The 27,817-nt window shown below is 45.2% G+C and overlaps 1 long non-coding RNA gene across 1 annotated transcript; it reads left to right on the top strand.

Moving 5' to 3' along the window:
• On the top strand, positions 1-27,817 carry LOC126529275 (uncharacterized). The gene is made up of 4 exons (XR_007599201.2): positions 1-109; positions 10,277-10,398; positions 19,081-19,192; positions 27,641-27,817. It is a non-coding gene; the product is annotated as an uncharacterized lncRNA (long non-coding RNA).

The raw sequence follows: 27,817 nt of genomic DNA, 5'->3' as shown, positions 1-27,817 counted from the left end.
AAATGCCGTCATCGTACTTATCTGCTAACAATATAAAATGGTGCACCACAGCCATTTCCAAGTCGGCGAGTGGAAGCAGTGCAGCATCTTAGGTACTGTATCCTAAAAGGTATGTCACAACTCTTGCATTTATAATTATGCTACTTTAATTCGGACGCAGTCGGTTTTCTATATTGGCCTCTTGGTCATCCCTAGGTATTCACGCATATGTTACGCTATACAATTACGTGTCAATATCGTTTCTAGTATCCTAAGTGAGGACCAACGATTGTTATGTTCCTATAGGAGGCTGTGGCCAAGTGCTGCACCAAGGTGGTCAGTCCTGCTCTGGCGAGGGAGTGCGTTACCGGTTCTGGTCACCGGGATCAGGCCACACTCCGGGCCTGTTTTATGCAATTTTATGAACACGCGGATTTTCGTTAATCCGGTGGAAAATTGCGCGGCACCGGGATTCGAACCACGGTCCTTTTGCACGCGAGGAGGATGTTCTACCTCTACGCTACCGCTGCACCTACGGAACGAGCTATGGAAAGAAGAATGATAGGTGTAACGTTAAGGGATAAGAAAAGAGCAGATTGGGTGAGGGAACAAACGCGAGTTAATGACATCTTAGTTGAAATCAAGAAAAAGAAATGGGCATGGGCAGGGCATGTAATGTGGAGGGAAGATAACCGCTGGTCATTAAGGGTTACGGACTGAATTCCAAGGGAAGGGAAGCGTAGCAGGGGGCGGCAGAAAGTTAGGTGGGCGGATGAGATTAAGAAGTTTGCAGGGACAACATGGCCACAATTAGTACATGACCGGGGTAGTTCGAGAAGTATGGAAGAGGCCTTTGTCCTGCAGTGGGCGTAACCAGGCTGACGATGATGGTGATGAAACTTCTCTTTGTTCCTGAAGCCTTCTCTAACTACCATGTACCGCTACTTGTACATCTGCTACATGGCGTGCCACTTGGTGTAATAATATGCAACTGCAATGCAAAGTCAGCCCGCATCGACGCTACGCGGCGCGCATGTCACAACGCTTGTTTCCTCGCGTGGTGGGACGCGTTTATATGGCATTCTTCCGCTGCACGTTAGCAAGCGCTGGCGTGGCTGGCGCGGTGCACCGGCTGACTCTCGCACAGTGGGCCCGGGTTCGATCCCGACGGGAACTGGGTAGGCTATTTTGGTTTCACATTCCTGGCGATAGCTGCAACGGACACCGGACACCGGCGTCGGTAGACACCATCACCAACCGAAACAGCTATTGAAGTGAGCCCATAAAAGGTTACACTGGAATAAAGGGAATGGAAGGGCCAGATGTATTGTTAGTTACAATATTATGGAAAAAATTCCGGCAGAAGCAACCTTAGGTCACCCACTGTGGTTTCTTAGTGGCTGTGGTGTTAGGCTGCTAAGCAAGAGGTCGCGGGATCAAATCCTGGCCATGGAGGCCGCATTTCGATGGGAAAGAAATTCGTAAACCCCCATGTAGTTAAATTTAGGTGCACGTTAAGGAATCTTAGGTGGTCCAAATTATTCCAGAGGCCCCCCTACGGCGTGCCTCGTATCAGATCGTGGTTTTGGCACGTAAAAACCCATAATTTGTGAGCAATACTTTGCGCGTTACGACAAAAGATGCTCTTCAGATTACAGTGACGAATATGGCCTTGGAGCCACAATGGTGTGTAGTCAACATACGTCTGAGCAATACTTTGCGCGTTATGACAAAAGGTGCTCTTAAGATTACAGTGACGAATGTGTCCCCTCAGCCGGAATGGTGTGTAGTCAACGTGCTTCTGAGCAATACTTCGCGTATTATGACAAAAGATGCTTTTCAGATTACAGTGACGAATGTGTCCCTGGGGAACAATGGTAGGTTGTCAACATACGTCTGAGCAATACTTCGCGCGTTATGACAAAAGATGCTCTTAAGATTACAGCGATGAATATGGCCCTTGAGCCACAATGGTATGTAGTCAACATACGTCTGAGCAATACTTGCGCGTTATGACAAAAGATGCTCTTAAGATTACAGCGATGAATATGGCCCTTGAGCCACAATGGTGTGTAGTCAACATACGTCTGAGCAATACTTTGCGCGTTATGACAAAAGATGCTCTTAAGATTACGGCGATGAATATGGCCCTTGAGCCACAATGGTGTGTAGTCAACATACGTCTGAGCAATACTTTGCGCGTTATGACAAAAGATGCTCTTGAGATTACAGCGATGAATATGGCCCTTGAGCCACAATGGTGTGTAGTCAACATACGTCTGAGCAATACTTTGCGCGTTATGACAAAAGATGCTCTTAAGATTACGGCGATGAATATGGCCCTTGAGCCAGAATGGTGTGTAGTCAACATACGTCTGAGCAATACTTTGCGCGTTATGACAAAAGATGCTCTTAAGATTACAGCGATGAATATGGCCCTTGAGCCACAATGGTGTGTAGTCAACATACGTCTGAGCAATACTTTGCGCGTTATGACAAAAAATGCTCTTAAGATTACAGTGACGAATGTGTCCCCTCAGCCGGAATGGTGTGTAGTCAACGTGCTTCTGAGTAATACTTTGCGCGTTATGACAAAAGACGCTTTTCAGACTACAGTGACGAATATGGCCCTTGAGCCACAATGGTGTGTAGTCAACATACGTCTGAGCAATACTTTGCGCGTTATGACAAAAGGTGCTCTTAAGATTACAGTGACGAATGTGTCCCCTCAGCCAGAATGGTGTGTAGTCAGCGTGCTTCTGAGCAATACTTCGCGTATTATGACAAAACACGCTTTTCAGATTACAGTGACGAATGTGTCCCTGGGGAACAATGGTAGGTTGTCAACATACGTCTGAGCAATACTTTGCGCGTTATGACAAAAGATGCTCTAATATTACAGCGATGAATATGGCCCTTGAGCCACAATGGTGTGTAGTCAACATACGTCTGAGCAATACTTTGCGAGTTATGACAAAAGATGCTCTTATGATTACGGCGATGAATATGGCCCTAGAGCCACAATGGTGTGTAGTCAACATACGTCTGAGCAATACTTTGCGCGTTATGACAAAAGATGCTCTTAAGATTACAGTGACGAATATGGCCCTTGAGCCACAATGGTCTGTAGTCAACATACGTCTGAGCAATACTTTGCGCGTTATGACAAAAGATGCTCTTAAGATTACAGCGATGAATATGGCCCTTGAGCCACAATGGTGTGTAGTCAACATACGTCTGAGCAATACTTCGCGCGTTATGACAAAAGATGCTCTTAAGATTACGGCGATGAATATGGCCCTTGAGCCACAATGGTGTGTAGTCAACATACGTCTGAGCAATACTTTGCGCGTTATGACAAAAGATGCTCTTAAGGTTACAGTGACGAATAAAGCCCTTGAGCCACAATGGTGTGTAGTCAACATACGTCTGAGCAATACTTTGCGCGTTATGACAAAAGATGTTCTTAAGATTACGGCGATGAATATGGCCCTTGAGCCACAATGGTCTGTAGTCAACATACGTCTGAGCAATACTTTGCGCGTTATGACAAAAGATGCTCTTAAGATTACAGTGACGAATATGGCCCTTGAGCCACAATGGTGTGTAGTCAACATACGTCTGAGCAATACTTTGCGCGTTATGACAAAAGATGCTCTTAAGATTACAGTGACGAATATGGCCCTTGAGCCACAATGGTGTGTAGTCAACATACGTCTGAGCAATACTTTGCGCGTTATGACAAAAGATGCTCTTAAGATTACAGCGATGAATATGGCCCTTGAGCCACAATGGTGTGTAGTCAACATACGTTTGAGCAATACTTTGCGCGTTATGACAAAAGATGCTCTTAAGATTACGGCGATGAATATGGCCCTTGAGCCACAATGGTGTGTAGTCAACATACGTCTGAGCAATACTTTGCGCGTTATGACAAAAGGTGCTCTTAAGATTACAGTGACGAATGTGTCCCCTCAGCCAGAATGGCGTGTAGTCAGCGTGCTTCTGAGCAATACTTCGCGTATTATGGCAAAAGACGCTTTTCAGATTACAGTGACGAATGTGTCCCTGGAGAACAATGGTAGGTTGTCAACATACGTCTGAGCAATACTTTGCGCGTTATGACAAAAGATGCTCTTAAGATTACAGCGATGAATATGGCCCTTGAGCCACAATGGTGCGTAGTCAACATACGTCTGAGCAATACTTTGCGCGTTATGACAAAAGATGCTCTTAAGATTACAGTGACGAATATGGCCCTTGAGCCACAATGGTGTGTAGTCAACATACGTCTGTGCAATACTTTACGCGTTATGACAAAAGATGCTCTTAAGATTACAGTGACGAATATGGCCCTTGAGTCACAATGTTCTGTAGTCAACATAAGTCTGAGCAATGTTTTGCGCGTTATGACAAAAGATGCTATTCAGATTACAGTGACGAATGTGTCCCCTTAGTCCCCATAGTACGGTCAACCTCTTTCTAAACAATAGTTTGCGCTTTACGAAAAAAGATACTTGCAGATTACAGTGACGAACGTGTCCCCTCCGTCACCATAGTATGATCAACATCTTTCTAAACAATAGTTCGCACATTTCGACAAAAGTTGCTTGCAGATTACAGTGACGAATGTGTCCCCTCAGTCACCATAGTATGGTCAACATCTTCCTAAACAATAGTTTGCGCGTTACGGCAAAAGGTGCTTGCAGATTACGGTGGCGAATGTGTCCCATCAGTCACCATAGTATGGTCAACATCTTTCTAAACAATAGTTTGGGCGTTACGGCAAAAGGTGCTTGCAGATTACAGTGGCGAATGTGTCCCATCAGTCACCATAGTATGGTCAACATCTTTCTAAACAATAGTTTGCGCGTTACGGCAAAAGGTGCTTGCAGATTACAGTGGCGAATGTGTCCCATCAGTCACCATAGTATGGTCAACATCTTTCTAAACAATAGTTTGCGCGTTACGGCAAAAGGTGCTTGCAGATTACAGTGACGAATGTGTCCCCTTAGTCCCCATAGTGCGGTCAACATCTTTCTAAACAATAGTTTGCGCTTTACGAAAAAAGATACTTGCAGATTACAGTGACGAACGTGTCCCCTCCGTAACCATAGTATGATCAACATCTTTCTAAACAATAGTTCGCGCATTTCGACAAAAGTTGCTTGCAGATTACAGTGACGAATGTGTCCCCTCAGTCACCATAGTATGGTCAACATCTTTCTAAACAATAGTTTGCGCGTTACGGCAAAAGGTGCTTGCAGATTACAGTGGCGAATGTGTCCCATCAGTCACCATAGTATGGTCAACATCTTTCTAAACAATAGTTTGCGCGTTACGGCAAAAGGTGCTTGCAGATTACAGTGGCGAATGTGTCCCATCAGTCACCATAGTATGGTCAACATCTTTCTAAACAATAGTTTGCGCGTTACGGCAAAAGGTGCTTGCAGATTACAGTGACGAATGTGTCCCATCAGTCACCATAGTATGGTCAACATCTTTCTAAACAATAGTTTGCGCGTTACGGCAAAAGGTGCTTGCAGATTACAGTGACGAATGTGTCCCCTCAGTCACCATAGTATGGTCAACATCTTTCTAAACAATAGTTTGCGCGTTACGGCAAAAGGTGCTTGCAGATTACAGTGACGAATGTGTCCCCTCAGTCACCATAGTATGGTCAACATCTTTCTAAACAATAGTTTGCGCGTTACGGCAAAAGGCGCTTGCAGATTACAGTGACGAATGTGTCCCCTCAGTCACCATAGTATGGTCAACATCTTTCTAAACAATAGTTTGCGCGTTACGGCAAAATGTGCTTGCAGATTACAGTGACGAATGTGTCCCCTCAGTCACCATAGTATGGTCAACATCTTTCTAAACAATAGTTTGCGCGTTACGGCAAAAGGTGCTTGCAGATTACAGCGACGAATGTGTCCCATCAGTCACCATAGTATGGTCAACATCTTTCTAAACAATAGTTCGCGCTTTACGAAAAAAGATACTTGCAGATTACAGTGACGAATGTGTCCCCTCAGTCACCATAGTATGGTCAACATCTTTCTAAAGAATAGTTTGCGCGTTACGGCAAAAGGTGCTTGCAGATTACAGTGACGAATGTATCCCCTCAGTCACCATCTCTCCGGTGCCATCTGTCCGGCTACTTTCTTGGGAGTTTAGGTTAGCCCTGGGTCAAGATTAAATTACCCTCTCACCGCCAAGGCGGCGGATGTGGAACGCCCTTTCAAGTGCAGTCGTCATGCAGTACGTGAGATTAGGGGCAATGCAACGCTTCTTTAACCCTTTGTATGCTACCTAAAGTCACCAGGACTGCCAAATTTCAGGTCCTTGATAAGCCACCAGCAAGAACAATAACGAGATCTGAGCGGCTCGATTCTTCTTTACAGATCTCAGGGTCTCGATACTTTTTTAGTTACAACAATACACAAAAATTCCAGCGGAAACCATCTCAGGATGACTTAACGTGAATGCAGTCAGCAGTCAGGTAATTTCTCGCCATAACATGTTGGCACCTCCTAAATGCGCCATGCATAAGTCGTCTGGCGCAATCATGTTCGCCTCTCTTGCTTCCCCCTGGACAAGCTCTTCCATCGAGCGCCGCTGTCATGAAATGAGCTTGGGGCGCATGCCTGAATATGTTTAAAAAATATTGTCTGAACATATATGATGGTGGTTCGACTCCGCCCAACACCTAAGAAGTTGCAAAGGATGCTTTAGTCATTGAAGAGCGGTGCATGTCCATTTATCTTGGATTGCAGCGCGAAGGGACAAAGGCACAGACAAGTAGCAGGCAGGACGAGCGCTATGCCGTATAGCGCTCGTCCTGTCTGCTTCTAGTCTGTGTCCTTGCCCCTTCGCGCTGCAACCCAAAACCATGTTACCATACCAACTCGCCCAACTTTCTATTCTTTTGCATATCCATTGGCACACACCCAGCTACCCAGTACAGTCCGACAGTTAGTTTCGAAACAGATTTCCTACACACAGCAGCCCGATGTACTACCAATTAGACCATGGACTACTCAGTGACCCTAGTTGGCATAAGAGAGGTTAGCCGCGGACAAACATGCAGACATACCACAAACTAGGTGAAGTTCCCAAAGAATGGCAATCGCATTAGTGTAGACACTGAACGCAGACAATGGCTTCAGTGTTTGTTTTTCTTCATACGTCTGTAATTAACAAATGCGTGCATGGTAGCATAAATTCGAACAGGAAAACGCAATCGTGTTTCCTTCAGATTATTTTTCGTAGGGGACACGTTGCTTTGAATGCGCACAATATGACTTGCGACGGGACATATGAGAGTACTTCACAAAAGTAAAATATTGCAACTAGGCCAGCACCGCAGTTGTTTCTCTTCTCCCAACCTTTAACTCTGGGGAAAAAGTTCCGTGAGACATGTTATTCCACCAATTTGTAATCAGCCTTAGAAGAAAATTGCGCTTGTTTTGCACTTTCCCCGCGTAGTCCACTGTATGTAAAACTGTTTACACAAAGAAACTTTTGTAAGGAGCATGAACAGTAAACATTTCGGACATCAAATATAGAATCGAATATCAGGTGCATTTCCCCTCATCGAGTAGAATATGCGAATATTCTATTGTACCTATTTGTATGCAAAACTGTTTACACGGAGAAATTGTTAACACTCGTATTAGCTATGAATGAACTGGCACATGTTAATCTAAGTGTGCCGCCAACTAGTCCTTTTCACGCTAAGTATTATAGGTATATTAACGACAGTAAATGTGCATACATGGGTATAGCACAGGCTGCGCAGAACAAAATAAATGTCAGAGGGGTAAGAATCAATATAATTAAAAAGATAAGTACAGCTAAACGTAACATCCGGTTCCGTAAACTCAAATTAGCGTTCTACATGCGATGCACGCATCATTTTCCGGGAATGTTGCCCACTTCCGGAATTATTTATTTGGCCTTTAACGTTTGTTTTGGAGCGTCCCTTTTGATTACAGCCCTGTGTTTATCGCAACGCACCAGGGCCTCGGGCCCCGTTGCCACCTTTGTACATCCTTCTTGCCTTCGTTCACAATCTTTTCTCATCATTCCGTCTTTCATACGCATTTTCCTCTACCTTAGTATGAGTGGTAGCCAACACAAGATATACTCTAGTTAACCTCTCTGTCTTCCCTTTCCTTTTATGTATCTCTCTTTCTCCCTCTCTCTTTCTTTCTGATTCTTTATATACTAGGTGGTATTAGTTCTTTTGCTTAGTCTGCAATATATTCTGTTAATGCAGTCAACACGAAATTGCTTGGCCGTTGCTCACCGTATGTTGTCACTAAATTACTGTTTCTTATTCACACATAATAAATGTAGCAAATCCAACGAGTTGGAATCTATATACAGCATAGCTTTGTGGTAGTGCATAAAATATCGAGACACGGGTTTGCGTTTATGGAATCTCCGCACAAAGTTACACGGACGACCTTACGTAGGCATTGTAGAGAGACTAATGCAATGTGGCCGCCGCTGCCGCAGATACACCAAGGCGAGCTTTCTGGTTCTCTTTTTTTTTGTTCCCTCGCACGGCTGGAGCTGCCGCTGCAGCGGTTGCGCGGTGGCGAGCGCCATCAGGTGATTGTGCAAAGAACCCAGCGACGCTCGCGGCACGCGTGCTCTGTTGTGACTGGTTGGCCTATTCGGCAAGAGAACAGCCAGGGCGCAGCACTGTTGGGGTAGGGCATGTCACAAGGGGCAGCTGGCCCATGCTATTCTCCGACTCATCCACGCTAAGGACGTTGTTGAAGGGAGGAAAATTTCTCATGGAGAAGGAGGAGTACTGGGTTTATTTACAATATCTACACGAGGAGTGGAGAACGTTACGTCTCATCAGTCTAAGAGCATGACTGAATTGAAGCACACTGAGGAGCCGAAAAAAGTTCTCTTAAACCCCCTCTGTCCTGCCTAGATCCCTAGGCCAGGGAAAACTGCCACCCCACCTTCGTCCATTCGGAGCATCCAAAGTCATCGAAGGACCCGCGTTGAGAGTGAGGGTTCACAAAATCACTTCCGCACTTTGTTCAGTGAACACACGGAAAGGAAGTTTGAGTCCCGAACCAGTTTGATATCTCTTTCTTTTTTTCAGCTGCGAGGCTTTTCCTTCGAGGAACTCGTACGGGTTTCGTTTGTAGCAAATGCTACGATTGGGTGGATGTCTCATTTTCCCTCAATTAATTACTTCTCTGCGCCTTGCGGGTTTCGGCAGAACTATTACGTCATAAAGGAGGGGAGCTTCGTAGACGGGGATAGTCACGCTTGACTCAAGCTGGCGCGTCTTGTTTCCTGGGATGACCCAGCAGTTAGCTGGAGTGTCTGTCAAACGACCGTGGCAGTTACCGGAGTCCTTGAGGAAACGCCATAGAACACTCTTTTCCAGGAGCTTCTTGCTCCCATTGGTCTGTGACGGCGACAGTGAACCAACAAACAACACTCGATCCGCCAAACGTGTCTCGCCTTGCTGCCGCCGCAAGTCCGTCCGAAGGGGACGCATTGTTATCTTCACAAAGTGATTCGTCGCAGTGGAGCAGAAGAGGCTAGAAGGTCACTACCCCGCTTGCCGATCGTAACACTACATCAATACTTTTTTACGTAACACTACCCACGGTCACGAAACCTGGCGACGTTCGCCAGGAAACCCCTCGCTTTTAAAAGCACACATTATTTCAATATGCAGAATAACATTCTTTTATTTTTCGAAATATAAAGAGGCGGAACACTAGTGCGGGCTTTTAGACATTATATTACTACTATTAGTAAAAATGTATCAGCGAGAGATGGTGAGCATGACGTAAAGCACTAGACGAACTCTTCCCCACCCCAGAAAGATTTGTACCGCGCACATCATGACTTAACCTGTTTCTTACAAATAGGAATAAGGGCAGGTGTTTCAAGTAATGGCTAGGTGAAAGAAATGTTTATTGCAGTTGCATAAGCATATTTTTTCTTCATCAGAAAGCTCAAAAAGGTCTTGCCTCCCACGTGCCAGAGAAGCCATCTTCGATTGTTCCCGATCGAAACTCGTGCAAATTGCCAGTCACTGAAATATTGTGTGCGCTTTGTTGCGTGACAGGGATATTAGAGGCTGTGTATCAAGTGCACTGCGCTGAAGGAGTTCAACTCTGTAAACCAGCTTGCGAACCATTATACATTTTTATTACCCCAACGAAATCGAAGCGGCTCGACCACGTCCCATAACCTAAGCGGCACTTTTATCGGCTTGACACCATGATTTTTACGTTTTCTCTTCCAGATATTTACACAATCTTTTCATGATGTTATTCTACGTATTGATGGGACTTTTTTCAGCGTATTGCTTACTTCTAGCCCAGGACCAGGACATATTTGTTCAAGTTCCAGTACTGACCTCCGGCAGTAAGTAAGGTTTCTTGTTACTTAATTTTAGAAATCCATTTTACATAATGATAGATCATCAGCCCACTAAAGCATCCATGTTTTAGTGTGTGAAAGGGTAGACCATTCGCCTTGAACGACATAGTGACACTGAAAGCCGCTGCTTCATTTCATTCGTCCCAAGTGGCGCTGCCATTAAATTGTTCTCCTTCTCGCTCGTGTAGCTAATAAAACAGTAGACTGATTTCTGAAAAAATTACCAAAAAGTACAAAAAATAATATTAGGGTCAATATACTACATTTCATAGTACGAATCAAAATGAAATAATATGAATGGTCCAATACGCCCAACACTTGGGTTTCTAAAGGATCGTTGTGTAAGTATTGTATAGCTCAAATATTTTATAAGGACTGGGAAATATGTAAGGTTTATATTTATTAATGAATATATAATAGGAGATATTGAAAATGTGAAGCGCCCTTTATCGACTTGCAGCAAGGCGTCATCAGCCATTTTGTCTATGATGCGGCAAAACCGAGCTGCTTACTCGACAGCGTAGCTACACGTGTAGCTGGTCCTTTCAACCTTGTTCTGTGCTGTCCCCTCACTGGTCGTAATGCCATCGTGGTTCTCGCATCGTGACATTCCAGCTTTGTCATCAGACTCTCGTCATGACGTAGTCATCACGCCATCGTCGTCACACAGTCGTTGTCATGCCGTCGTTGTGACAACCCTGTCGGTCGAGCCCCTGTGGGACTCGACTGTTTACACCATGTTTCATTTGCCTTCGTTGTTTCCCGACATACGGATGCTCCTACCGCCTGGGTTACCACGACGTGAACAGACGATGCTGTATCGCCTGTGGCTAGGCGTTGCCTTTACGAACTCATATGCTTTCCTTATTGGAATGGCCAACAGCCCCACGCGCGACACATGCAACACGGAAGAGACGCTCACACACAATATCTGTGTCTGCCCGCGATATAGTGTCCGGAGACAAATGGTGTGCAGAGTACTGGACCAGTTGGACAATCGTCCACTATCATTACTGAAAGCTTTAGGTCAGTGCTCTGAAAGAACATCCGCGTTGAAGGCCTTACTCGCGTTATTAAGGTTCCTGCGGGCTACGGGGCTTAACGATAGACCTTAAGAACGCCGCCCACTACCGCTCTATAGTGTACGCGCTTTGTTAGTGCTCGTCTCGCTTTCTCTATGTATTCCCCTTCCACCCTCTTTCCCTTTTTATCACCCTTAACCCTTCCCCCGTGCAGGGTAGCCAACCGGAACTACCTCTGTTTAACCTCCTTGCCTTCCTCTGTATTCTCTCTCTCTCTCTCTCAATCGTGGTTATATCGCCCTTGCCATGTCGTCACCGGCAGACAGTTTCTATCATGCATCTGTTGTCAGGTCGTCGTCGTCAGGTTGTCGTGGTCTTGCCATCGCCCTGACTTCAGTTTCGTCGTCCAACTCTCGTCAAGTCGTTGTCGTCATTCAGGTTACATATTGCTGTCATCGTCACGCCATTGGAATTATACACTCGTCATCTTCCCAGTGTTCTCATCCCGTTTTCATACCATCGTTGTCATTGCATCGTCGTTACAAGTCGTCATGGAATCGTTGCCATAGCGTCGTCGGGATGCCGTCGTGGTCGTTCCATCGTCGTCAGTAATAGTTCGACATTCGACTCTCCTCATGCCGTCGTTGTGAGCCATTGTCATCACACAGTCGTCGGGACACGGTTATCGTAATGCATCGTCGTCTCTCTGTCTTCTTAAAATCGTCATCGCTTCAGTGGTGTCCTCCCATTGTAGTCATGCCATCTTCGTCATACCATCTTTGTCGATCAATCGACATCATTCCTTGTTCTTCATCCATTCTATCGCATGATCATGATGTCATCACTCAGTCGTGATTATGCCGCCGTTGTCATGCCATCGTTGGCGTTGCGTCATCGTCATCCAGTCGTCTTCATGGAATCATTGTCATAGCGTCGTCGGGATGTAATCGCGGTTGTTCCATTGTTGAATTGAATTCTGGCGTTTCGCATGCCAAAACAACGATTTGATTATGAGGCACGCCGTGGTGTGGGACTCCGGATTAATTTTCACCACCAGAATATCTTTAACGTGGCCCCTGTGTGCGAGACACGAATGCTCTTGCATTCCGCCCCCGTCAAAATGCGGCCGCCGCGGCCAGGATTTGATCCCGCAACCTCGTGCTTAGCAGCGCAACACCGTAGCCGACAAATCACCGCGGCGGGTCGTTTTGTTGTCGTAACTGTAACTTCAGCACCCGAATCTCGCCAGGCCTTCGTCGTCGACCATTGTCGTCCCACAGTCGTTGTCATACCAGTGTGGTCACGCTGTCGTTTCGTCATCGTCATCACTTCAGTGACGTCATGCCCCCGTGGTCGTGCCACCGTCGTCATTCCAGTTTCTTCTGGTTGTCCTCATACAGTCGTCGTCACACCCACGTCGTCACATAGTCGTCATCTCATCTTCCTGATGTCGGCATTGTCACGCTGTCGCTGTTACACCGTCTTCGTAAATTAAGAAGTGACATCTCATGGTCGTTATGGCATTGTCGTTATACCGCCTTTGCCGTTCCATCGATATTGTTCCTTCTTCGTCATTCTATCATCGCTGCGTCCGTGTCATGCAGTCTTCGTCATGCCGCCCTGCTCATGGGTGACCTTGGCAAGCAAGTGCCATAGCAAAGTGGGAAAATATCGGAGCATGGGGCGTATTCACACGTGTACTTGCCTATCTTTATCAGGCGACCACGTTTCACCGCCTAACAAATGTTATCGCACAGCGCAGGACGCGCTTGCATGTATCGGAAGTTTCTGGAATGTTATCGATGGTTCCATCCGCTGTCTGTGACCGAACGTTGTGTAATCTGATTACATTTGTGCGCGACGCGAATAATGTAGAACTTTGTGGAAGGCACGCGGGTCCCAGAGATTACTCTGGAACATTCGACGACTGATGTATAAAAGCCGACGCGCTTGATCCGCTAATCAGATTTTCGACGATCGCCGACTGTATTCGCCGCTATCGTTGCGCTATAAGTGTAGCCTGTTATTGTGGGCACATGTTCGCCCAATAAAAGCTAGTTTTGTCTTTCACAGTATTGCTACTGTGTTCTTCAACGTCCCCACCACGTGATAATATTGTCGAAGCGACGACAGTCTCAGAACTACGACTGCGCGCGTTGACTAAACGCGACTTCAGGAGTACGGTTTGTCGCTACATTTCTTGAAAGCTTCACGTCGGCAGTCATCATGCGATGAGTCCTTCCGTGTTTTCAGCAATGGGCATAACCAAATCAGCGAATAAAGTATAACCCGCATCTTAAGCAGTGGCCAACGCAGACGACGTTTCCCATCTCCTTCCCTCATGTGTGTTTCTGTATGCTGCTACGTATATAAAGAAGCCCTCCGCCCTAAAAGCAGAAAATTTCCGTCCGTGTGAGATACACGCCTGTTGTATCACCTTGGCACATCTATTCTAGGAGACGGGTCAAGAATGCCCACATATCCTAATCCCGTATGCAGTATCGAAGTTGTCTGCTCGGGCACATACCCAGTATCACGTCCCCAGGGGCTCCATGTTGTTTGCTCGGCAAGATTGCAGGCAGCAAATGCCTAGCGTCCCAAGCTAGTAGACAACTTGGGTCACTAGATGAAAAGAGATTAGATACAGCCATAGCGCAATGTGGGCAAAGTTCCCAAAGAATCCTAATCGCATTAGAAATAGAAGAGCGGGTGTGATTTCGGTGCACATCAATCTACGCATCTTCACAGTAGCCCACAAGGCTAGCGTGCTCTACATGCTGTCGCTACTACACCATACGCAGGGGGCTGTTGAGTCGCATGGGCGTTCGTTTTCCATACTTCCATTTGGAGTTTACTCACGGTGTGTTTCTTCGTTATTAGACGATGCGCCGTATACTACTCCTAACTGCGGTTTGCAGGGTTGCCTGTATTATTGCACTGTGCTTGAATACAGTGTAAACAGTGAAGTACTCAACTTACGACAACCTAAAATAGAAAAGCAGTGCACGAATTAAGCAGTGCACAGAACGCGAGCAATACAGAGCACGCGCGACGCCCTATTGTGTGACAACTTTATACTTGCGGCGGCGAACGGCAAGAAACGGCGCACGAAAGATATTGACTCCTGACCCTCAATTCATCGATCAAGTTTGTCTTACGTTTTTCACAGGACACGTATGTGCGACCTCACTCGCGCAATTTCATTTCGTACACGCTAGAATCTACAATCCAACGCGAACGAAGAAATCGCAGTGGTTATTAGTTCCGTGCAGCACTAGAGCCAAAGCTTCGATATTTCGCATGAGGCGCGTGTTCTTCCCGACGCAGCGAATCTGTGGGAGCTCTACAAAAATGCAAGGTTGTTTTATCGAATTCTGTCAAGAATTATACAGCGTCTGAGCAAATGTTTAGGGTGCTTTGACGCACACGTCGTTCGGCAAATGTTTCAGTTTCAAAGCAGTACGAGTCTCGAGAATATCGTCTGGATGGATATCCAAGGCTTGGAAAAATCCAGCGGGCGTGGCTTCGTTGATTCGTGGGCGCACAGTGATGTCATCTCTCCATTATTAGCTGGACGACAAAGGCGACTGTTACATTTTAGAGTCCCGCATAGCCACGGGGTGACGATAGCCGAACCGCGCAACGTACAGGTGCTTTGCAACTACACCTCTGAGAAGATAGTGACCGCGCCCAGTGTTGCTAGACCAACATGCATGTTGCATATCGTCTGTTATTCTAGAGTGAATTCAATTTCGTATTTATGTATTTTTGCAGTTGGCGAATTCATTCACTGAAGTTTTCATAAAGCAGTAATACCGCGGTGTCGTGTTCAAACTCATGTGTCTGAGTTCAATGCTAGTTCGGTCGAATCATTCTTACATTACTAAAAGAAACAGTGATGGACCCCAAATACGGACTCTTGTTCTACTCTATTCTATGGCGGGAGGCTGCTAATTATTATATTATGTGTCTATTTTCCTGGCTCATGCACTTCTTTGGAATGTTCGGAATACTAAGGGGATGCTAAGATGCGATGAGCGTTATGTATTCGCAATAACCTATGCATTGACCTATGCAGACAGCAGATGCTCTCTACTAGTACGTACCTAGCCGAGACGCGGGCTTGCGAAAGAGAAGGGAGATGGAGGAACAACGAAGAAATAAAGCTGCCGTTCCACCTATAACGTGAAGTAGTGACGAGATAGGTAGTGCAACGTTGGGTGCTGTAAGTGTTAGGTTTCGGGCGGCATCCGTTATAAGCATCTGCAGGCACGCGTGAGCAAACACCTTTCGAGACAAAAAAAAAAACAAGAATGTGCAGATCCAACGCATCGGTTGAAATCAACGTGAAGCGACGCTATCGTGAAGCTGATAATGAAATTCCATTAATTGGCCATTTCGTTCCTGTGTCATTGACGTAAAAAAAGAACAGGTGCGAGTATGTGCTCTCACGCACCCGTGCTACGCAATTCCTATTTCTGGTATTCCATTCTATTTGTCAGTATTTATTCATCTATTCATATTTATTTTAACCCGCCGTGGTTGCTCAGTGGCTATGGTGTTAGGCTGCAGAGCACGAGGTCGCGGGATCGAATCCCGGCCACGGCGGCCGCATTTCGATGGGGGCGAAATGTGAAAACACCCGTGTACTTAGATTTAGGTACACGTTAATGAATCTCAGGTGGTCAAAATTTCCGGAGCCCTCCACTACGGCGCGCCTCATAATCAGAAAGTGGTTTTGGCACGTAAAACCTCATAATTCAATTTTTTTTTCATATTTATTTTATATGTGCCGGCCACCCTTTGGCCGATCTCACTTTCGGGGTATGCGCCATGGTAAGAAAACCAAAGTCAACTCGCGTCAATCATCTCAAAGATTTAGTTGGCGTTGGCACGATATGTACCGCCTGCATCTTGGCCAATTCCCTCGTTGTGGGTGTGTGTCATGGTATAGTAATTATCATTGTAATCAACACGCGGACACGCTTCATGGCCAATCCCATGTCGTTGCGGACATGTGCCGCAGTATCGAAATCATCATCATAATTAAAACGTGACAACCACTTGAATAGCTAACTAACCCAACGAACGGCCGACCGACCGACCGATCCAGCCGAAACCATGGCATGGTAGGCAAAGGAAGTTGCGCTTTAAAACTTCACTTGCTGACTGCAGATGCATGGCGTCCTTCTGACAGTGGCGTTCCCCAGAGGTAAAGCGCAAAATGACGACCCCGGAGGCTGTCATTACATTTTCCTTCCTCGTCTTTCCTATCCTACATTTCGCCTCTTACAGGCTTGGTTTAAATTCTTTCATCTGGGCGCTGCCTTTTGGATAACCTGCCGAGCGTGGCGTCAACTCATCACTTTAGGTAGCGCTCAAGAGGCCAGCTGTATACTATCGGCGGAGTTGTTTAGAGGTTCAGTACCCGACTGGCAATCTGTAGGTCCGAAACTGAAATCCGGCATTTGAGGCGATAGCTTTTATTGGCTCTTTTCCATGTTTTCGTGGTCGGAGCTAGTATCTGGCCTGCATAGAATTTTATCTTCACCGCTCGTCCAGCACAGACACTTCACTGACTTCATTCCATGCCATCTTCGCCAAATGACTATGGCGCCATAGTCATTTCTGTCTTCCTAATTCGACGGTTATCGCACCGTCGTCATCATCGCTCTATGACATTGTTATCGCCACGTCGTTGTCCCACCGTAGTTAATGACTCGCATCGTCGTCGTCAGTCCATCGTAGTCGCCGTCGTCTTGTTACATACACGCTTGCACACGCACAATTTGACGTGTAAGCACTTTTATGCCACAATAATAGCGCCTAACTGGCAAATCTTATCACGATAAACATCAATTAACTAGCGCGTCTCGTTCTCTTGTTGATGCGTATGGACCGTGGAAACGTCGGTTACGCAGTTCTGTAGCATCACCACGCGCAGATCTCAAGTGCTGGCTATGCTCGGCATATCGATGAGCTATGTCACGCAGACCATCCCTGTAAATGATGTAAACATTCTCGAATAATGCATTCTAAATGAAATCAGGTGGTTGCAATACATTAGTCGCCATTGCCAATCAATGAGCCAATTTACCGAAGGAAAGCATTATGCGATGACTTTCATTTAGTCGTATAATATCATATAGTCGGCTACAAGGTTCTACGAGTCACAAGCTTTGCAAAAAGCTGAGCTGCCCCAAAGCGTGGGCACATTGCGGCGGATGAAATCTTTTAGATCGAAGCAGATATTGCGATTTACACAGCGATCCACTATACAAGCACCATGACTTAAAAAGAACTAAAAGACATGAGCCGTTCCACTCTGTGTAGGTGGATGACCAGCGAAGCTGTTTAGCACAAGACACAGAGGTGACCCAGAATATTGAACAAAGGTACGGACATATTTATTATCCTAATCTGTGGTCATCGTGGCAATATAGGTACGCACACCACATTCACGTATCACCTCTGTTATTAAAGCGAAAGCTTTACTGGCCGCGAACTTGCGATTTCGCCATGGCCGTGCTTCGAGGAGGCGCATGACGTCACACCGCGTTCCTCGTCGTTGCGCTCACCTCCGCTCGCCTCCGGTGCTACTCAAGTATACACAATACAAATGCGACACACTGTTAGTGTTCCTAACTCTGGACTTTTTCCGGTGCGAGCTGCTCTACTAAACAACGCAAGCCTCCCGCGCACGCAAATGAGCCATGGGATAGCGTTTACGACGCGTCACTTGAACCCAAATTATTCTTGTTTCAATCCCAGTTATACATGTTTGGAAAACTTTTATTTTTTTTTTACGTTACGCCATGCCACGCCTCAACAAAAGTGATGCACCAACAAACATTATCGGCTCTACATGCTAATGCTGTTCGCAGTAAAATTATAACCGAGTACACTTGACATGAAAGTGCAATGCAGCATGAGTACACAACCCATCCGATCAGCTCTTTGGCGCAGATGTAGGACCTATAGTGCGGTGTTGCATGCGGTGTTTATAGCCAGTTATAGTCTAGCTAACCACGTGACAGGGGCGTGCGTTTCAGTCTGACGGTCCTCGCTAGTCGTGGGACGTATCAAGATGGCATGGCTGGCAACAGCCAAGTTTCCAATTTCTGGCATGGTAATGACAATAGTTAGTGTACTATTCTCAGCTTCCACTACACCACAAACTCCCACACTACTTGAAATACTATAGTACGTGCGCACATGAGGTGAAGGAAGTGCTCGCTCCAGGAGAAGTCACGTGCTATTTGTATTAGGGAGCTTCGCATCGCTTTGTCAAGCGAGCAGCTCTACCACCTTTCTGTTTCGCAAGTTTGTTGGGACACCACTGGAACTTGTCTGTATTACTATGAATTCCGGTATCCTCAAGACAAATTCTCCCATAAAATAACTATAATCTCATAATATCTTGTAGGCAGGAAGGGGCGGCAATGCTTGAACGACGCTTAAAGATGTCACAGCGAGCGGCGGTGAGCTAGAAACAGGCACGATAATGCCATCTTCCTCCAATATCAAATCATGCAACCGTCGAAGTTAGATTTCGGCCACAAAATAAGTACTACTTGCTAGCCGCACAATATGTATGCTTCCGATTTTTGTATAATCATCAAATTATTCTTTATCACCCTTGCAGATCTTTGTCGATATCGCGATATAAACGTTTCAGACAACGGATCATACCCATCCGAGTGGCCTTGCGAGCTCGTAACCTGTAACCTAAGTGCTCATGAAGTCATAATAAGAGGGTGAGTTTCCAACTTGTGTTCAATAAAGTGCGCTAGAATACAATTTCGTTTTTTAATTACTGTAGGAAGATCTTAAGCGCATAGAATAAGTGCTCAACGCTATCCTCTTTCTGTCGTCGTAATCATGACGGCCAGAGTATTTGATGTCCAATGCAAGGCGCATGCCTTTCCCGACGGTCTCCAACTACAACTGTCTTGCGCCAGCTGACCCCATCTTGCCGCCTGCGAATTTCCCAATTTTATCCCACCACCTCGACTGCGCTTATTTCCTTCCCATGGTAAGCATTCGTTGACTCTGATAAATTATCCCACCTACGCATTAAATGCCCTGCCCAATTGCGTATCTTGCTCCTAGCAAAAATAGTAATTATGAATAAATTCTAGGGTTTCATGTGTCGAAGCCACGATATGATTATAAGGCGCGCCGTAATGGGGGACTCCGGATTACTTTTGACCACGTGGGGTTCTTTAACGTGCAGCCAATGCACGGGACACTGGTGTTTCTTTTTTTTTCTTTTTTTTTTGCTTTTCGGCCTCATCGAAATGTGGCCGCCGCCGCCGCCGCGATTCGATTCGATCCCCCAGCCATCGGGATTAGCAGCACAACGCCAAAGTCACTGCGCCACCACGGTGGCTTAATCTTAACCTAATCTCAACAAGCATATAAGCTACCCATGTTTGCTGTCTAATCCACAACAATGTGTTCCTGCCTCTTAACTTTGCGCCTATAATATTCTACATCATCGTTCATTGTGTAGTAGGTTTTATTTTATTTTTTTACTTTTCTCAAGTTCTTTTACGGCGAAGCTGTTATGCGACTAGAAGCGCTCAAGATCATTATATGACCTTTTTCAGTGGTTTTCTGAACAAACAAAAGTGCAAACACTAACGCAGTTGACATTTTGGTAATGCTAGGTGCAACAGGCTGACATTTTCGGAAACGTTTGTGTTAACTAGGGTCAAATGAAATTGCTAAACTCTCGACTTTGGCCCGTTTAAAAGCGTTATATGAAACACGTACAACGTTTCTCCACTTACCTGGAAGGAAAACAAACGGCAGACATTTCATATTTATAGCTCATAGGTAGCGCTGTATGGTTGACGTGTACCGAAAGTTTTAAATGTGCATGGTAATTATGCTTAAGAAGTTTGCAGGGACAACATGGCCACAATTAGCACATGACCGGGGTAGTTGGAGAAGTATGGGAGAGGCCTTTGGCCTGCAGTGGGCGTAGCCAGGATGATGGGAATGGTGATGATGGTGATAATTATGATGATGATGGCGATGATGATGATGATTGTGATTATGATGATGATGATTTCATTTAAAAGTAATCACCGAATACACGTGTACTCCCAATTTTTATGCTTGTATGAGACATGTAGTTGCTCTTTTTTTTGCAGTTTCCTCCGTGAATTATGCGAGGCACATTGTTCATATTTCTCAATAGGAAGCATGTTGTAAGTGACAAACGATAAGTGTTAATATGTGTAGGATATTTAAAGCGTTAATAAGGTTACTAAATAAAGCGTTCCAGGGTGTTTAAACTGCCGTATACGCTATACTTCCCAGAGTCATAAAACAACTGTATAAGCAACTTTCAATTCAGTGAAAATGCAAAGGAATGGGGCGCATAATTTTTTGCGAAGTTTTCACGTTTCTGATTTAATTAGAAACATGGAATTAATTATTTTAGCCTCTTGTATCCTTTCTTTCTTTTTATTTTTTTCAAACGTCCTACTACATTTGAAGTTTGTTTTCCCGTTGTCCTCTCTGAACTAAACAAGGCACCTTGCTTAACATTTGGCGATAATAAGGGGCAGTTCGTCATTAAAGTTCGCCAGGCTTAACAACGCACGTGTTTCTTCCGCGTCCCGCCAGCAGCTCCCGCGGTTATTTCTAATAAGTATTGACCAAAGGCGCCGACGCGGCAGCCCTGAGCGGCGAGACTGAGATGAACAGATTTCTTTTTCCAACGTTTCCAACGAGACGGCTAGGTGCCGCTGCCATCACCCGCACCGATGTCCTCTGTCTCCATCGCTGTTCACGCTTTATGTTAAAGGCATAGAAAGCCGACTGGAAAACAGCGAATTAGGGTTCGATTTATCCTACATGCGTAATGGACAAATGGTGCCACAGAAGCTCCCTGGACTGATGTATGCGGACGACATAGTACTACTAGCGGGCAATAAAAGAGATTGACAGACACTTGTGATATCTGTGGCAACGCAGCGACAAATCCAGGCATCAAGTTTAGCACAGAGAAATCAGGAATTATGATCTTCAATGAAGAGACGTGTAAATGCGTGGTGTCAATTCAACAGCAAGTCATACTCATATTCAAGCAATATAAATACCTTGGCGTACACATAAACGAAAGAAGGACTTAAGCTACACTCACTAAGATAATCTGAAAATGAAGGGGAAGCGCTATGATATGAGGTGGTGCGTTGAATGTGGAAAAGAGTAATGGTGCCAGTGCTAACATTCGCAAATGTCATTCTATGCTTCAAATCGGATACCTTGTCGCGGTTGGAAGTTAACAAAATATCGGTAGGCCTGCTGGCTTTCGGAGTCAATGGTAAATCCACAAATGAGGCAGCGCAGGGTGACATGGGTTCGGCCTCTTTTAAAGTCAGAGAAGCACACAGCAAATTTAATTTTGAAGAAAGACTCTGCAACATGGATGAAAATAAATGGACAGCTAAAGTGCACTAGTATCTGTACTTGAAAAGCGTGAACACGGAATGGAGGAAGAGGTCAAGAAAGTTGGCAACCAAGTACAGGGTAGTTGAAACTGTAAATAGACAACCAGGAGTCATCAGAAAGAAATTGAGAGAAACAGAGTCAGTGAATTGGATGCAAAGAATTGAAACAAAAAGGACCATGAATATTTACAAGAATGAGAAGAAAAATATCAGAAGGGAAAATTTGTACAACAACACAAAGGATAGTGTCTTGCTATTTGAAGCTTGAGCCGGTTGTCTAGGGTCAAAAAACTTGTCGGAGCAAATATTCGGAACGAGCTTATGTATATGCTGCAGCAAAAATCCGGAAACCAATAAGGACATCCTAATGGAATGCGAACGGATTCCCCCTGTGATACCGGAGGTAACGTATACCTTCCAGAGTTTAAAGTAGACCCAAGCGTCAGCCGGTCCGCATTCGAGATAAGCAAAAGACGTTTAGAGTATTGATGGAAAAAAAGCAGAAAAGAGATTGATACGAACGGATCTTTTACAGTCGTAGCTAGCGGTGCAAGGTAGGTTTTGAACGGAAAAGAAAAAGATTGAGGAGATGTATACAAGAATGCTACATAAAGAACATGGATAGCATACCTGATTTAATCAAGTCAGCTAAGTACCTATATGTCACCGCCTCGTTTCAAAGGGAATGCCATTAAATCATCATCATCATAATCGATGTACGCTAGGGTACGTAATCCAATGATACTTTTTTTATATTTGGCTGGTGCAATCTCAGCCAGAAAAAGAAGATTAACGCGTGATGTGTGCCCCCCTGGAAACATCTCAATGTGACGTCTCTTGCGATTCTCTACACTTGCCTTATTATCATCTTCACAATTACCATTTAAAAGCTGCCAATGCACTCTTAAGTGTTGTGATGTAAGACCGTAAAACTATTCCGGTCGTTCTTCAGCAAGAAGCCGACCAACATGCACTTCGTCTTGTTTTCGTAGAACGATCCGGCTTTTTTTGAAGCATCGTACATTATAGCTGGGACTTCCCTACCAACCTCCACCCTTTCCGCGAAGAGACGTAGCAGATCAGAGACACGATGCACCGGCCTATCTCCTTTCCTTTCTTCCCATAAAGACCTCAGGCGGAGCGCCTGCTTAGAGCCTTTCAATGTTAAAGTGCTTCGCGCGAGGGCCACTCGAAGCATACGTGTACCTTGGCCTCCAAAATCGGAACGGGGCACCTTTGTAAAGGTACGCGGCAGTGATCTTGGATACCAAGCATGTGCATCAAGCTCTCCGGTGCAGCCGCATAGGCGCTTCGACCGCGGGTGGGGCTATTTCTTGATGCGCGAGCTGCGCAGGAGCGTACAACGTGGCCCGTAAGCACCCCCGTGAAGAATGTGCACGGGTTAAAGCTAATCACATCAAAATCCCATCGCATATCTCGCAGACTTCACAATCAACATAGTTTTACTCGTCTTTTCGGCAGTGCCCAAGCCTTTAACACATCTTCGCTTTCGCGTGCAATTGGTCAATGGAATGACCTCCCTGATGATGTCTGTATTCATGACTATATGGCATTTAGAAATAAAATGCTAACCATCTGTGACTGTTTCTGCTAACCACATGATCGCTTGAAATCATGTTTATAAATTTCATAGGCATATCACGTAGGCCCACTTAATTTTGTATGAAACCTACTAAAGAAGAGTTAAGTGCTGGGCTAGTTGGTGATTCATACTGAAAAGATTTTGCGCCAAAAAAACAACACACACAAGAAAGACGACGACACCACGGGCGCTACTTCAACTGTTTAATGAGGGTGAAAGCACTCGACATATATAGCCACCCACAACACCGCGCATGCGTACAAGGCAACATGGAGTGCAAAGTTTTATCGGAATAGGCGTGATAGAAACTTCAGCTCAGCATCGTAAAGAAAAACCGACGTATCACTAACACAGCTCGGACCCTCTTTCTTGATGTAGAAGGCTTCCAATGTTTCACGTGATGTCTGATGCTTGCCTCTTTTCAGTATGAATCACCAACTAGCCCAGCACTTAACTCTTCTAAAGTATATTTCTTCTATATCGGGCTCGCCTTTATATCTTCCTTCTGTTGACCTTCAGGACGTGAACCAGCTCCTGATAAACATCGTGTTTGCGACATGTCGTGCAAGGTATCTTGGATTCTGCATCAGGAATTCTGTTACACCGGTAGAAGTGAGTGCTCTGTTTGGCCCTGTGGCACCCTCTAGGGGCCATGTGAAACGTGTCTGCAAGATCTGGCGATCTGAACTGTGGCGGCAAGTTCGTTTATATACAGATTGGCTACATGTTATCTGCAGTGCCCAGTACCCGGAATGGATTGCTCTAAGGCGTTTCTATTACCTTAGAAGCGAAGCTGCCCGTATGACTGAGATATGGTGGAATTGGAATTTGAAATTCATTCTTAGAGCCATGGGAAAACCAAAAGCGCAGGACCGTGTAAATGGAAATCTTACAGTTATGGGACGTGCCTCCATTCCTTCCAACATTTCAAATGTTCTTCAGAAAGGCTCTAAGTTTGGACTTGAGCCATTGGTCCCACCCCACCAACTGATGGCCTTAAACAGTGCTATGGCGAAGAAGGCCCCACAAGAAGATCGGGAGCGCTGCCTTTTGGACGGAGTGAACTGCCTTGCCAAGAGTGTCACGCGGACTGAACAGAACTGCTCTAAAGACCCTTTACGTTTTCTAGTTAATTTCTTCAAGGATAATGATCTCTGCCTTTTGCAGGCAGATAAGATAGGCGGCTTCGTAGTATTGCCTAGAACCGTGTATAGAGAGAAAGCAGCACAGGCGGTGAACAAAAACTTCGTGATTGTGAAAAAAGCTAAAACGAGAATTAAGAGCAAAGCGATTGACCTTTGTAAGCGCCTAGATCTGCAAGGACTAGCTAAAGATATAACTAAGAGTGAGAGGGGGGCGTTAAATGTTTTCTTTTCCGTTAAAACGCATAAACCCGAAGCTCCCTTCCGTACCATTGTGAGTGAAGCCGGTACCTGGCAACATTGCGTGAGTAAGTTCCTTCAGAAAAGTTTGAATAGCCTAGTAATAACTGATCCCTTTCTTACAACATGTTCAGGGGAAGTAGCCCATTTTTTCGAAGAAAAGAATGACATAGATTATGCTTTTTCTGTTGATGTAGAAGACCTTTTTTATTCAGTGCCCTATCCAGACCTGTTTGCCTCTGTTAAAGATTGCATAGACGAGAGCGGCCCGGTGGCTTTCAAAAATGCCGCTGGTATCACTGTTGATAACTTTTTAGTCCTTTTAGAATTTTATCTCCGAAGTACTTTTATCTTGTTTGACGAGCAACCTTACCTGCAGAAGAAAGGCATATGCATAGGCTCTTGCATAGCCCCTATACTTTGCAATATCTTTTTATCATCTATCGATCGCTCTTTACACGATCGTTTTAACCATTTTATTAATGACAAAGTCCTTAAAGTGTTTCGCTACATGGACGACTTTTTAGTGGTTTTAAACAAGCAGTGCTCCGTTTCGAATGAGGCTACAGTGAGCGGTGTTTTAGATGATTTTAGAAACCTGGGGAAAGGGCTTTGTTTTACTTATGAGTTACCGCATAATGGTTTGCTTCAGTTTTTAGATTTACAGTTAAAGTTTTCAGATGGGCACATTTGTTGGGCTTACTCCCCTCGTGCGCAAAAAGGGCTCTTGTCGTACTATTCGGCCCACTCAAAGGTAGTGAAAAGAGGCATTGCGAACCTCTGCCTAGAGTCTTCGCTCCGGAAGTCGTGTGTCCATGAGATGCAAGCAAGTTTTGACAACCAATTGGGCAGGCTCGTTGCAGCTGGCTTCCCTGAGTCGGTCTTGGTCCCTGTGGCAGAAACGCTTTTGAAGAAGTTGAAGGCTGGGGTAAGTAGGGTAGAGCCGAAGAAAAAAGAGTGGCCTATAGTGGTCCCATACATCCATAAAGTCACGCACAGCCTGAAAAAAGTGGCTAACCGGTATAATGTACCGGTGGTGTTCTCCGCTCCCCAAAAGCTTGCCCAGCTAAGCCGTCGCATAACTTGCGAAAGCCAAATGCCTGGCTGTCAGAAGAAACATGGTCAGCGTTTCGTAAAGTGTGCCACAAACGTGGTATATGAAATTCCTCTGTCCTGCGGGAAATCCTACATTGGACAGACGGGGCGTTGTGTCAACGACCGACTTAGGGAACATGCAAAAGCTATAAAGAATAATGAAGGTGAGCGACTTGTGGATCACTGCAGGGCTTGCACCAATTGTTTACCACGGTTCCGCGATGCGAGGATTTTGGGTAGAGGCAAGCATCAGACATCACGTGAAACATTGGAAGCCTTCTACATCAAGAAAGCGGGTCCGAACTGTGTTAGTGATACGTCGGTTTTTCTTTACGATGCTGAGCTGAAGTTTCTACCACGCCTACTCTGATAAAACCTTGTACTCCATGTTGCCTTGTACGCATGCGCGGTGTTGTGGGTGGCTATATATGTCGAGTGCTTTCACCCTCATTAAACAGTTGAAGTAGCGCCCGTGGTGTCGTCGTCTTTCTTGTGTTTGTTGTTTTTTTGGCGCAAAATCTTTTCAGTATGAAACCTACTAAGTATATTATTATTACTCGCATCGCATTTTATTATTACTAATATGGAGCCCTCATCAAACAAGCCTTATAAATAAAATAGAACGCATACGAAAATTAGAAGTTAGGTTTGTATATTCGGACTACAAGTGGCAGTCAAGTATCTCAGGTCTGCTAGCAAGGGCAAACCTAAAATCCCTCTCGCAGAGAAGAGCAATTTCGCGACTAAAATTCATCTATCAGTTATACCATGGTCATTTCCAGATAGCACGTTCTCATTACCTGCAAGATCCTCCAAAACGCTCAACCAGACTAAATCATTCCAAAACAATCTATCTTCCCCCAAGTCGTGTTAATGTTCACAAGCATTCCCTTTTTCCGTCGGCCATTTCGCAGTGGAACAAGTTAACTAACTATATTGTGGGTTGCAATAACATCGACTCTTTTATTAACCGCATTCAGTGTATTGACTTGTCATCATGATTTTTTTTTCATTGCATTTCTGTACCACTCCTGCACGGGCCGTGAAGGGCCTGCAGTATATTCAAATAAAAAAATTACTATGTTACACCACATCTGCTACATGTTTACTTTTGTATAATACCTGGTTCTTGAATTTCTTTCGTTTGTTTTCGTGTTCTTGTAAAAAATTATGTTCTTGGCCCCCTCTCATAATACTCCTACGAGGAGCCTGTGAGGTATATGTAAATGAAATAAAAAATCCGGTCCAGCATTCTTGTAACTACTTACGCAAATATTGGACCTCACTATCAGCGTCCAGGATAGTACCACTCGTGATTGCGGCCGACGGGATGATGCGGTAGCCAATACCAGGGGCGGTATTCTGAAGCGGTCACCTTCAGAGAGGGATACGATAACTTGCACGAGATTCTTAGCACAATGCCAGGATAAATGTCGCCCGCGTACGCCGCCGAGTTCAGTTCCAGTCACGCGGAATCTCGCGAAAACAATTGTATTCCTGATAGCGATCGCTCGAGACTACCGCCCCCGGATGGTCAATGGCACGGGGCCTCTTTCGTGAGTCAAATTTTGCGAATGCCGGGCCATCTTTGAATATCTGTGCAAAGCCATAATTCCTTTTCTTTTCTTTGTCCTCTTTTCTTGTTTTTTCTTCATGCAGGTGTCCAGCTCCGCCCAATGCCAAAGATAGATGGGAACTGAAGAGGGAAGATAAATGGCCCTATTGTTGCAACAGAACTCGCCATTAATTGCTCAGAAACAGCGATTTCCGTGCGAATATGGGCTTAATAATAATGTTCAACAACAATGTTTATTATTAAACATTATTAATAATGAA

The sequence above is a fragment of the Dermacentor andersoni genome, chromosome 8, assembly GCF_023375885.2.
Source record: "Dermacentor andersoni chromosome 8, qqDerAnde1_hic_scaffold, whole genome shotgun sequence".
In the NCBI taxonomy this organism is placed as follows: Eukaryota; Metazoa; Arthropoda; class Arachnida; order Ixodida; family Ixodidae; genus Dermacentor; species Dermacentor andersoni.
This window is presented reverse-complemented; position numbering and strand designations above follow the sequence as displayed.